Raw genomic sequence first — 879 nt, forward strand, 5'->3', positions numbered from 1 at the left:
GCAGCTCCTGTCTGTGTCTTCATGGAGGCGTGATGTGCTTTCAGAGCGATAAAGGTCACAGTACATCACAATATCATTACTGGTGAAATTACATCAAAACTGAGTTCACTTTCAATTTCTCTTGTGCAGATCGCTTCATATTAAATATTAAAGATATTTTTAATAGTTTTAGTTTTCAGTTGAGGTTAACAACCCCGCTTTAAACACGCACACATCGTCTTAATCACCGCACTCCACTCGAGAGCTCATTAGAATATTCAGTGGCTGATGCGTGCGAATGTCTCGAATGTTTTACTCTTTCTCTTCTAGTAAAGGTTTTGCATTCTCAGCACACTAGAATGAACGAGACGCACCTTCTTCGGGACACTTGTTTGAACTCAGAGATTCATGAAGCAGCAGCAGAATGATTGCTGATTGTCATTTTCGACCCAAACTGTCACAGTCAATTCAAGGCAACAATTAACGTAAGGATGTGTTTATCTGATTTGACAAGTTTCCATTAATACTGACTTTAATTCTCAACAGGACGGTTTAAAACACGTGGGTAAGAAATGATTGTGAACTTTCCACGAGTCGCTCACTGCTCTCGAAACAGAAGTGAAACTGATGAAAACAGGACAAATGTAGTGACATACGTGCACACCCTAACAAACACGACCGACACAATCCAACAAACACACTCGTTCATTTAGCAGACACGTTTATTTATCTCACTGTAAGGAGGCAGTAATTTGAGACTCCTGAGCACACACTGTTGTAAGAGAGTGCTGTAAGAGAGGAAACAGGAAGTTCTGCATGTGACACACACAGACATGAGATCTATGATAGAGACTGACGTGAAACACACACACACACACACTCACTCACAGACACAGACAC

Source organism: Sinocyclocheilus grahami, unplaced genomic scaffold (assembly GCF_001515645.1).
Source record: "Sinocyclocheilus grahami isolate Dianchi unplaced genomic scaffold, SAMN03320097.WGS_v1.1 scaffold2071.1, whole genome shotgun sequence".
Lineage (NCBI taxonomy): Eukaryota > Metazoa > Chordata > Actinopteri > Cypriniformes > Cyprinidae > Sinocyclocheilus > Sinocyclocheilus grahami.